Source organism: Haematobia irritans, chromosome 4 (genome assembly GCF_050003625.1).
Source record: "Haematobia irritans isolate KBUSLIRL chromosome 4, ASM5000362v1, whole genome shotgun sequence".
Lineage (NCBI taxonomy): Eukaryota > Metazoa > Arthropoda > Insecta > Diptera > Muscidae > Haematobia > Haematobia irritans.
Genome location: NC_134400.1, coordinates 20,298,938 through 20,311,245, shown reverse-complemented (window position 1 = coordinate 20,311,245; position 12,308 = coordinate 20,298,938). Strand labels below are relative to the sequence as shown.

General features: G+C 31.0%; 1 protein-coding gene and 1 long non-coding RNA gene across 3 annotated transcripts in view; one reads left to right on the top strand and one right to left on the bottom strand.

Annotated features, from left to right (window-relative positions):
* LOC142233938 (trypsin 3A1) overlaps positions 1-12,308 on the bottom strand; it is a 127,663-nt gene that overhangs the window by 91,056 nt on the left and 24,299 nt on the right. The window lies entirely within an intron of this gene.
* LOC142237213 (uncharacterized) lies at positions 4,560-4,995 on the top strand. Its single transcript, XR_012722394.1, has 2 exons — positions 4,560-4,637; positions 4,713-4,995. It is a non-coding gene; the product is annotated as an uncharacterized LOC142237213 (long non-coding RNA).

Sequence of the window (12,308 nt, the reverse complement as noted above, 5' to 3'; positions counted from 1 at the left end):
TGGTTAGCATGTCCGCCTTGCATGCAAAAGGTCCTGGGTTCAATCCCTACTCCGACCGAACACCAATTTTTTTTTTTAATTTTTGTATTTATATTTTTATATTATTAAATGAAATTTTTACAATGAAACTTCGAAATGTGTGTTATTAAAGATTTACAGTCAGAAAAGAACAGTGCTTGATATAAACGAAATGGACTGAGCTTTTGGATAATTTTTTTTATTGCAATAATAACAATTTTGTAGCAAAAAACTGTTTTGGTATAAAAGCTTGAAATGTTGGAAGGAATTCAAAAACTCTAACAAAAGAAGAACGTGGAGTCGAGTATAAACATACATAAATAATTTTATAATATACACATAAATTTAGTTAGCCGTGAACAGTTTTTTACTAGCATTTAACACCAGTTTAAATGCATTTAAAACTTATCATGTTTTGTACTTAATTTCATTTTTAACCTTAAGGCGGTATTAAGTTGGCATTATCGTTCTAAAATGACCCTGTTTTGCCTTTTACTTTTCTTTAATAATTCATTTTAAAGAAAATAACCTTTTTCAATTTTTTAGCAAAACTCGTACTTAATGCCCGCTTCCGAATGTCTATTCTCTTTACACGAGTATTCAAATTAAATAATATTTAGACTTTCCGAAACAACATACAAGCAGTTTCACAGAAATTGCTCTCTTTTGATTCTCTCGCTGTGTTATGTTGATATCTCTCGTCAACCCTCCCGGTTTCCATCTCTATTTCTTTCTCTATACTCTCTCTCTCTGTCGCTCTCTGAATAAAATATCACAACATATATATGTTTACTCGAAATTTGTAAATTTATATATGTTTAAATTCACACATATTATTTTTATGAAACATTCATGCCCCAAACATAATATATTCTAACATATTAACATATGTGTCCCAAACATTTAGTGTTAGTTTAGGAACATTACATGTTTGCACTTAAATATATTGTGTTTAAAAATTGTGCCCGAAACACATTTTGTCTATATCGGAACATATGAAAAACATATTTTTGTAACAGTGTAGAAATAAATAAAATTGTATTTAAAAACGAAGGTAAGAAGTTCTAATTATGAAGTAAAAGTTTTACCACAAATGTGTTAGATTTGTCGAAATGAATGAAAAAATTTCAATAAAATCATTCCATATATGAATTCAAATTAATTAAATTTTTTCATTCTGTAGTATAGTGGTATATAAATATAGGAAAATGTTAACTAATATATGGAATGCATTATTCCTAATTTCTACGAAAATCACATCGTTCAAACAAATAAAAATGTCTTTGGCGCTATACGAAGTTCAACTTTCTTCACAATGAGTTCATTTTAACTTAAAGAAGGGGTCACTTTTTTCTGGGTGTATGCAATCTATGGTGGTGGGTACATATGATTCGGCCTGGCCGAACTTACGGCCGTATATACTTGTTTTTTTGTTGTATTGCTTTTCTCAGGTATATCAAACGAAAGAGGAGAACCATTTTTGTTTCTTGTATACTTATCCTTTGTAATGGGAAAGTCCAGCAGCAAAAATTGTGTTAGTTTTGTGTTTGTATTTTTAATTTTCCTTGCAGACAAATATAATATAGTAAAAGCCCAGATTTTTTTTGTCAATAAATTTTTTTATGATTGCTTTGTATTATTTCTTTTGTTGGTGTTGGTGTACTGCCAATCTGAAAGAAAGAAAAATTGGTCTTCGGGGAGGATTCTCCTCTTTCGTTTGATATGAATGTAAGCACTCAAAAAAAAAGATATTTTTGTCTTCAACGAGGAAAATAATTGGTTCAATTAATTTTTAACAGAAACAATAGTATCAACCACCATGGCCAACCAAACATTAATTGATTCAATTAAACAATTAATGTATACAGTTATTTGTGTGATGGAAAGTAATTAATTAAATATTTAGTTTATTCCATTAAAATTCCAATTGGAAAAGTTTAGGTGATAGTTTTTTGTGTACACGTAGCAAAAATTATTCCTTTTTTGGCAAACAAAGTTAACGTTTTTTTATTAATTATAGATTTTCATTATAGATAAACTAAATCCTTCGGTGAAAAACTGTAGCTAGGTTGCCATAATAAAAGCAAATAAAAAAAACGCTAACGTTTCTCATAAACGAAAGTTGTGATTATGTTTAGTTTTTATTTATTTAGTATTTAATTTATTATAATTACAAATTACAATAAACTTATTTATACGGGCACTAGCAACTAGAGGCTATCGGCCTAATGTTTAGTTTTGTTTTGAACGAATTGTCATTATGAAAAAGAAGAACTTATGATGAAGTGAGAATTGGGGCTATTCCTAAAAGAGCATTTAGGGATGTATATTAAATGTAAAGCCTTGGGAGGATCTTCTTTATAGTTCCATTGGTTTGCTGGATATTTTACCAAATTAAAATCAACCCCTTCAATCCTTTAGATGTTTATTTGAGTCAATTAAATTTTTACTTGGGTCAAGCAAATGTTTATTTGTGTTGTTTAAAATTATTTTAAATATATATTATCTCATACAAAATCAAGAAAATAAGGAATTTCACAATTATGTTGGGTATTAAGTTCGAGCTTTGCCGCTAAAATCGCCATTTTTTTCGCGATTACTTTTCTTCCACTTTAAGGAATACGAACTTTGTGAAAATTTGCTTTGCTTGTTGCTTTCCCCAACAAGTTAAAATAAAATTTGCAACAAACATATATCATTTTATGCCTTTTTTTTACTGATTTATTTTTCACTTTGGCGTTTTTAGCGGCTAAACCCACCTTTATACAGAGAAAAATAAGTAAGGAAAGTCTAACAAAACTATAACAAAGGAAAAACGTTTTCGGTACAAGTTTTCCAAACGTTTTTTTTTCTTTGCGTGTACACAGAAAAAAAAGTGTCTTGTAAATTTAAGGACCATTTTGACTTCCACATAGTTCAACAAATTTACTGTAATATAGTTCATTTTTCATAACCACAACGAAAATTAACTTAGCTAAAGGAAAACTTATAAAAATTCAGTAAATGTTTTTTAGTTCACTAACTACGAAATGGGAAGGATTTTTCCTTAAATAAATTTCCAACACAGAAGTTAATGCATCGTTGATTCTATTATAAAAATACATGGGCAATATAAAAATCTTACTACGAAATGTGGACAATTTACTAAGAAAAAATTTTGTATGGAAAAAAAATTTTGTAGTAAAAATTAACTTAACGACATTACCGATTCGTACGATGGCTACCTACAGATTATTTCCCATTTTATTATAAGTTGGAGTGTTTTTCCTCACATTGAAAATTGTAGATAAAGTAGAATAAAAAGTAGTTAATATAATCCTTGCCGGGTGTATATCATTTTTTATAGATTCCTCATAGATTTGGTATATATTTTACCTTAACTTATAGATAGAATTCCAACTAATCAATAAACGTGCTACTGGAAAATGTGAGTGCATCATGTGAGGGAGTTTTTAGAGACATTTTGTATTTATTTCTTATAATTGTTTGTGTTTGTTATTGCGTCATTTATGCTGTTGTTGGTTGTTTTGATTCTAGAGACAATGGAATGTTCCTTGTGTGTTGTTGGTATCTTTTGTGGTGAGAGTTGTTTTCTTGCAATAGCGAGATTAGAAAGGGATCGTGTGTGTGTGTGGAGTTGTTTTTCTTTACGGAGTTGTTTTTCTTTATGGCTATTTGTGTCTTTGAGTTTTATTGTTGCATTCAGTTATGTTGATGCATTTATGAAGTGCACACGTGGTTTTAATTTTGCAAAATTGTACGTGAGGTATTGGTGATTATTAATGAAAATACATTTATTTCGAAACATTTTATAAACTGAGAATTGAATGATGTGATGTTAGAGTAATCAAAAACGCTTTTTATTGATAAAAATTCTGTTATTAACTGTATATTTCTGTTAATAGTTTAAAATTAGTGCGGATTTTTAATTGATTTACATAAAAAATATACAACATGAGTGGTAATAGGATGATCTATATTTATTCTACATCTGGATCACAGGTTGGAGATGCAACCAAGTTTTTGAATCTATATTTTTTATGTTACAGCAATTCCTACAGGTGAGTACTAAGTTCGAGTTTAGACGCTAAAAATAAAAATAAATTACTAAGAAAAGTGTAAAATTGTACGTCTTCCGATAAAAATTTAAATATAACTTGATGGAGAATAGCCCAAACCAAGTTTTTTATAAAGATTTATTTTTTTATAATGGATTATTAAAGAAAACGTATCATGAAAATTGCGATTTTAGCCTCTAAACTCGAACTTAATATCCACCTTAAATACTAAATGCTATACTGACAATTGGAAATTATGTCTATTTTTTTTTTTCATTTTTTATTTCAAATATATTCTGAGAATAATTTCAAAAACGTCCCATTAGTCCATGGATATGATTTCAATAATGTACCAACTGGATGGATTTTTCAATGTGGTAAGTTTTCTATAAACGGTATTTTGTCCGTTTTTAATAAAACTAAAATTTCAATTTATTAAAAATTATTATTTTCACTTGCAGGTAAACAGGTCTTGTAATGGTAATTTTTTTGAATATTCTTACTGTTTAATGCTAATTAAGCTGATATCCTTATTGGCTCTAGGAAATACTCTTGAAAACCGTAAGTTCAAAATCAATATGAACGATAGAATTTGATAATATTTTTCTTATATTTTGTATAACTTTGCAATTTCAGATGCTTATAAGACAAATCCGCCCAACAAAAGTTAGCCAAAATCGATGAAATTGGACAATTCAATATATCTTTCATCTGGATAGAAAACATGGAAATTTAAATTAATTAGTTTAGTCCTAATAACGTAGAATATTACTCTTTTGAAGAAGCAATTACTAACTACCGACAAGTAACTGCATCCAACGTACTAATAAAAATATTTCCTTTATTGTATATCATAAACCATAGTTTTGTGTAATATAATAATAATTTTTTGGAATAAAATACTGGTGGTTATAGAAAATTGACTTGTTTTGTACGAAAAATTTATTAGTTGTATACAGGCTTGTTGTACCTTTGATTCCTCAATTTCTCTACTTTTTTGAAAATTATACCGACAAACAGTTTATTTCAAACCAATTTCTTAATACAGGTTTCCCAAAAAATTGTTCATTTTTCCGGATAGCAGGAATATTTTGAATGAGTTTAACTATATTCTTCCCACAGCATAGTAATAATGAACTAAAATACGATGCAATACATGAACTAATTTATAAGAAAATCATGAACTTATCTAGATGAAAAAAATCTTTGGCGCCAAATCATGGTCATTCTTACTATGGGTTAGTTCATTTTTCATAAAAAATAGTAAACTTTTTTTTCGGTGTAGTTATATTGGCAAAATTTTGAAATTCTGAGAATTTATATGATATCTAAACAGAAAAAAATATCAAAACAAGTAAGGAAAGCCTAAAGCCGGGCGGGGCCGACTATATTATACCCTGTCCCACTTTGTAGATCTAAATTTTCGATACCCTATCACATCCGTCAAATGTGTTGGGTGCTATATATAAAGGTTTGTCCCAAATACATACATTTAAATATCACTCGATTTGGACAGAATTTGATAGACTTTTACAAAATCTATAGACTCAAAATTTAAGTCGGCTATTGCACTAGGGTGGAACACAATTTTAGTAAAAAAAAATATGGGAATTATTTAAATCTGAAGCAATTTTAAGGAAACTTCGCAAAAGTTTATTTATGATTTATCGCTCGATATATATGTATTGGAAGTTTAGGAAAATTTGAGTCATTTTTACAACTTTTCGACTAAGCAGTGGCGATTTTACAAGGAAAATGTTGGTATTTTGACCATTTTTGTCGAAATTAAAAAAAAAAACATATATATGGGAGCTATATCTAAATCTGAACCGATTTCAACCAAATTTGTCACGCATAGCAACAATGGTAATTCTACTCCCTGTGCAAAATTTCAACTAAATCGGAGTTAAAAATTGGCCTTTGTGGTCATATGAGTGTAAATCGGCCGAAAGCTATATATTGGAGCTATATCTAAATCTGAACCGATTTCAACCAAATTTGGCACGCATAGCTACAATGCTAATTCTACTCCCTGTGAAAAATTTCAATTAAATCGGAGCAAAAAATTGGCCTCTGTGGTCATATAAGTCTAAATCGGCCGAAAGCTATATACGGGAGCTATATCTAAATCTGAACCGATTTCAACCAAATCTGGCACGCAAGGCTAATTCTACTCCCTGTGCAAAATTTCAACTAAATCGGAGTAAAAGATTGGCCACTGTGGTCATATGAGTGTAAATCGGGCGAACGATATATATGGGAGCTATATCTAAATCTGAACCGATTTCAACCAAATTTGGCACGCATAGCTACAATGTTAATTCTACTCCCTGTGCACAATTTCAACTAAATCGGAGCAAAAAATTGACCTCTGTGGTCATATAAGTATAAATCGGCCGAAAGCTATATACGGGAGCTATATCTAAATCTGAATCGATTTCAACCAAATTTGTCACGCATAGCTATAATGCTAATTCTACTCCCTGTGCAAAATTTCAATTCAATCGGAGTAAAAGATTGGCCACTGTGGTCATATGAGTGTAAATCGGGCGAACGATATATATGGGAGCTATATCTAAATCTGAACCGATTTCAACCAAATTTGGCACGCATAGCTACAATGCTAATTCTACTCCCTGTGCACAATTTCAACTAAATCGGAGTAAAAAATTGGCCACTGTGGTCATATGAGTGTAAATCGGCCGAAAGCTATATACGGGAGCTATATCTAAATCTGAACCGATTTCAACCAAATTTGTCACGCATAGCTATAATGCTAATTCTTCTCCCTGTGCAAAATTTCAATTCAATCGGAGTAAAAGATTGGCCACTGTGGTCATATGAGTGTAAATCGGGCGATACATATATATGGGAGCTATATCTAAATCTGAACCGATTTCAATCAAATTTTGCACACTTGAGTATACGACTAAGTGTTATGTTTGTACAAAATTTCAAGCAAATCGGTATAAAACTCTGGCTGCTGGGTCCATATTAGTGCATATCGGGCGAAAGATATATATGGAAGCTATATCTAAATCTGATCCGATTTCTTCCAAAATCAATAGGGTTCTATTCTGACCCAAATTAGGAACATGTGCCAAATATGAAGGCGATTGGACTTAAATTGCGATCTAGACTTTGATCACAAAAATGTGTTCACAGACAGACGGACATGGTTATATCGACTCAGGGACCCACCCTGAACATTATTGCCAAAGACACCATGTGTCTATCTCGTCTCCTTCTGGGTGTTACAAACATATGCACTAACTTATAATACCCTGTTCCACAGTGTGGCGCAGGGTATAAATATGGGAAATATGAAGCGAGAGAAATTTTAATGCAATTGTACAAAAGAGATTTATGATTTTTCAGGCGATACATATGTTTTCGAGATATAGGACAATTGGAGTAATACTTACAATTTTTGCTACTCAGCAGTGGCGATTTTACAAGGATATTGGTTAGATCTCGCCAAGATTTGTGGTCAAGTGTAGGTTATGATATATTATTTAGGTTAGGTTAGGTTATGTGGCAGCCCGATGTATCAGGCTCACTTAGACTATTCAGTCCATTGTGATACCACAGTGGTGAACTTCTCTCTTATATATTATTTGGTCTAGTCGGGCGACTTGGAGCCTTATTTAAAACTCATCCGTTCTGTGAGTACTATGGCCAAATTTGGGAAAATCAAGCGATGCATATATATGGAAGCTATATCTAAATCTGAACCAATTTGCATAATATTTTGCGGGTTTGATTAATACCACAAAAGGTTACCTTGTGCAAGATTTGAGTATGATCAGTTAAGAAATGAGGCCTGTATGGTCAAACATTATTGCGGCGAATTTTTCAAAATCGGGCGATACATATATGGGAGCTATATCTACATCTAAACCCATTTCGTTGAAATTTTACACATATATTTAGTACTATAGAGGACTGGATCTAGCCAACTTTGAGTAAGATCGGTTAATAAATAAGGGTTTTGTTGCCAAATTTGGGAAAATCGGGCTATACATATATATGGGAGCTATATGTAAATCTGAACCGATTTGGATGAAATTTTGCAAATACCGTTAGTACTATAGAGGACTGGATCTAGCCACCTTTGAGTAAGATCGGTTAATAAATAAGGGTTCTATGGCCAAATTTGGGAAAATCGGGCTATACATATATATGGGAGCTATAGCTAAATCTGAACCGATTTGGATGAACTTTTGCAAATACCGTTAGTAATATAGAGGACTGGATCTAGCCAACTTTGAGTAAGATCGGTAAATAAATAAGGGTTCTATGGCCAAATTTGGGAAAATCGGGCGGTACATATATATGGGAGCTATAGCTAAATCTGAACCGATTTCGATAATTTTTTGCACATCCAGTTAGTGCTATAGAAGATTACATTTAGCCAACTTTGAGTAAGATCGGTTAATAAATAAGGGTTCTATGGCCAAATTTGGGAAAATCGGGCTATACATATATATGGGAGCTATAGCTAAATCTAAACCGATTTGGATGAAATTTCGCACATATATTTAGAACTATAGAGGACTGGATCTAGCCAACTTTGAGTAAGATCGGTTAATAAATAAGGGTTTTGTTGCCAAATTTGGGAAAATCGGGCTATACATATATATGGGAGCTATAGCTAAATCTGAACCAATTTCGATAATTTTTTTCACATCTAGTTAGTGTTATAGAAGATTACATTTAGCCAACTTTGAGTAAGATCGGTTAATAAATAAGGGTTCTATGGCCAAATTTGGGAGAGTCGGGTTATACATATATATGGGACCTATATCTAAATCTGAACCGATTTCGATGATTTTTTGCACATCTAGTTAGTGCTATAGAAGATTACATTTATCCAACCTTGAGAAAGATCGGTTAATAAATAAGGGTTCTATGGCCAAATTTAGAAAAATCGGGCGGTACATATATATGGGAGCTATAGCTAAATCTGAACCGATTTGGATGAAATTTTGCAAATACCGTTAGTACTATAGAGGTCTGGATCTAGCCAACTTTGAGTAAGATCGGTTAATAAATAAGGGTTCTATGCCCAAATTTGGGAAAATCGGGCGGTACATATATATGGGAGCTATAGCTAAATCTGAACCGATTTCGATAATTTTTTGCACATCTAGTTAGTGCTATAGAATATTACATTTAGCCATTTTTGAGTAAGATCGGTTAATAAATAAGGGTTCTATGGCCAAATTTAAAAAAAAATCGGGCGGTACATATATATGGGAGCTATAGCTAAATCTGAACCGATTTCGATAATTTTTTGCACATCTAGTTAGTGCTATAGAAGATTACATTTAGCCAACTTTGAGTAAGATCGGTTAATAAATAAGGGTTCTATGGCCAAATTTAAAAAAAATCGGGCGGTACATATATATGGGAGCTATAGCTAAATCTAAACCGATTTCGATAATTTTTTGCACATATAGTTAGTGCTATAGAAGATTACATTTAGCCAACTTTGAGCAAGATCAGTTGATAAATAAGGGTTTTGTGGGCAAATTTGGGAAAATCGAGCGATACATATATATGAGAGCTATATCTAAATTTGAACCGATTTGGATGAAATTTTGCAGACTTGAAGGGCGATGAAAAAGATTACCTTTTGCCAACTTGGGCGACGATACGTTTGAAAAAAAGCGCAACGTGACCCCATTTCTCGAAATCGGGCGATACATATATATGGGAGCTATATCTAAATTTGATCCGATTTCTTCCAAATTCAGTAGCGCTCGTCCTTGTACCCAAAAACCTCCCTGTACCAAATTTCATCAAAATCGGTTAATAATTGCGACCGGAATCCTGTGAACAACAAATACATGGACAGACAGACGGACGGACGGACACCAAGCGCTAGATCGACTCAAAAGGTGATTCTGAGTCGACCGGTATATATTTTATAGGGTCTAAAATCAATATTTCTGGTAGGCACATTTTTTGGCCGATCAAACTTATTATACCCTGACCACTATGTGGTTTAGGGTATAAAAAGCATTAAATCAATTTTCATTGAATATTTTTTGGAAATTTGAAAACACGTTAATTGGAAAATTTTTGGTTTAATTTTTTTGTGAATAAAACAGTTTCTATATATTTTCTATATATTATTAAATATTCCACATTTATATTTTATATCGTTTTAGTACAATGTATAATAATTATAAAAACAAATATTTTACATTGTACTATTCATTAGTTATTAAAGTTTTGAATTACATAAAAAAACCAGTAAGGAAAGTCTAAAGTCGGGCGGGGCCGACTATATTATACCCTGCACCACTTTGTAGATCTAAATTTTCGATACCATATCACATCCGTCAAATGTGTTGGGGGCTATATATAAAGGTTTGTCCCACACAGAAAAAAAAGTGTCTCGTAAATTTAAGAAGATTTTTACAATAATTTATTACAAGAATTTTCCAGAATTTTAGTTCATTTTTCGTATCTTCAACGAAAATTAACTACTCGAAAGGAAATTTTACAAATTCCAAGTAGCAATCGTTTAGTTCATGGCCTACAAAATACGATGGAAATTTCCTTAAAAAATTTCTTAACTGGTAGTTAAAAATTCGTTTGTCATGCTATAAAACTACTTGTGAAATGTAAAGTATTTTCTAAATAATAAGTGCAATTTACTATAAGATTTTTTTGTATGAGAAAATATTAAATTAACTTGAAAGTGGATAGGAATTTCTTACTGACAATTCCTATAGTTAATAATTGTTGGTAAAAAATTACCAAATGAAATATTTTTAGTTCACATGTAATTAAATTTATAGACATTTTCGTCAAAAATGGTAGATAACATTTCATGAAAATTTTGCAAATTTTAAGTTAAACGTTTCATCGTTCATAAACTGGTGTGCCTTTACGAATATTATTCTTAGAGTAAATTGGCAGCAGATGCGATGAAGTAATGCATAGTACAGAGATCTTAATCGGCATAGTGGAATGTGATTAATGTAAAGATGATGTTACTTGAGTTTTGTTGTGTATACATGAGCGTGGGGTTGTTTTTATTTTTGTTCATTTAGTGGTTTGTGTGTGTGTGTTTGTTATTCGCGGATGGTTTATTTGGCTGGATGAGGTGTTGTTTTCAATAAAGGCACATGTGTTTTTGTTGTTGTAGGAATGTTTTGGCTTTGCTTGGTTTTGTTTGGCATGCTTCAGTTGTATAGTTGGCGTTGGCGTGGGCTGTTGCATCTTTTAAGTAGGTATGCAACAAGGGAGTATAAAGGCATGGAATATTTTGGATTTTTGAGACATATATTGGTGTTTGTTTATTAAACCTTTTAAATGAAAGTTATTAATATTTTATCGGTAGTTTAGAAAAAAGTTATTACGAATATTTAGGAAAATATGTTGAAATCGAAAGTGTATTGAAATTTTTATTATTCTATGTAAAAAATTAATATTCAATTTCAGATGAATTTGGAAAATTTTTGTTATATCTCAGCGTATAGTTTATTCATAAATTGGTAAGTATTTTTTTAATATGACTTTCTTTTAAAAAGAATATTTTTTATGTATATTATTATTTGTTAATTAATTTCTTTGGAAATCAGTTTAATGTTTTTCTTTGTTGTAAAAACAATATTTAATTTCAGAGCAACTTCAGATGGATTCGAACAAATTTAAAAAATAGAGAATTGGTAAGTTTTCTTTTAAAAATTGCCTTTTTTCGACTAGAATATTTACGTTTTTATGACCTTTTTATCATCAAAATTACAGTTTTTTAATACCTTATTTTAGTATTTCTTTAATAAAATATTTTGGAAACCAATGTAATATTTTTAATGTAAAACAAATATTTAATTTCAGAATAACCCCTTAAAAATTTGGACAAATTTTTAGTACTCCTTTGCCTGTAATTTAATAGTGAATTGGTAAGTATTCTTTAACTTTCTTTTAACCCTGGACAGTCATCCTTATTTTTTGTACATTAACGTCATCCTTCGTCATTTTGACTACGGCTGATTTCAAGACGCTATAATTTTCATCGTGAGAGAAAAGTGAACCAAACTTGAATTTATTTTCTTACTAAATTTGGTTTTAAGTAGTATAAAACAAAAATTCATAAAACGGTCGAATTAGTATAACTTAAATTTACCATTTCCCAATAGACTAAAATGCATTTTAAATCGAAAATGAAATTACGTGTCGTCATTTTGACGAATGATGACTGTCTAGGGATATCAA